This window comes from Aplysia californica, unplaced genomic scaffold, assembly GCF_000002075.1.
Source record: "Aplysia californica isolate F4 #8 unplaced genomic scaffold, AplCal3.0 scaffold00839, whole genome shotgun sequence".
Classification (NCBI taxonomy): domain Eukaryota; kingdom Metazoa; phylum Mollusca; class Gastropoda; order Aplysiida; family Aplysiidae; genus Aplysia; species Aplysia californica.
In genome coordinates, this window is record NW_004798109.1 from 36,862 (window position 1) to 37,624 (window position 763).

Here is a 763-nt window from a genome sequence, read left to right on the forward strand (position 1 = left end):
AGAGAGAGAGAGAGAATGTGTCTTTATGAGTGTAAACGTGAATATAAGAGAGTAAGTATGTGTAGGTCTGTGTAAGTGCGTGTGTAAGTTTATGTGTATAAATGTTTATATCAAGGACTACTATACTAGTATAGTAGTCCTTGGTTTATATGTATAAGTGTTTGTACGTGTGCGTGTGTAAGCATGTGTGTGCGTGTAGGTGTGTGTAAGTGTGTAACTGTTCGGGCGGATCACAGAATCAAGGATTAGCCGCGTCGTTGACGGATTACTCTAAGTCACAGTGGCAGAGCAAGGACTGGGACTCTTTGTTCTGTGGAGGGTTGCTTGCTGGGCCTTGGGCGGTGCACGGGTTTGGTACTGCTGGGCACTGCTGGGCACTGCTGACACAGACAGAGACACGCTGACAGACTGAAAAGACAGAAGAAAAGACTGAGAGACACAAGGATGGACAGACAGACAGACAGACATACAGACAGACAGCCAAACAGACAGACTAACACACAGACAGACTTACAAAGACAAAGAGACATGCCGACGAACAGACAGACAGACGGACAGACAGACAGACAGAAACAAAGTCAGACAGACTGATAGAGAGCTCAAAATCGAGCGGTATGGAAGAAGAGAGAGAGAGAGAGAGAGAGAGAGAGAGAGAGAGAGAGAGAGAGAGAGCGAGAGAGAAAGAGAGAGAGGGGGGGGAAAGAGAGAGATAGAGAGATAGAAAAGAGAAAGGGAAGAGAGAGAAAGAGAGAGAGAGAGAGAG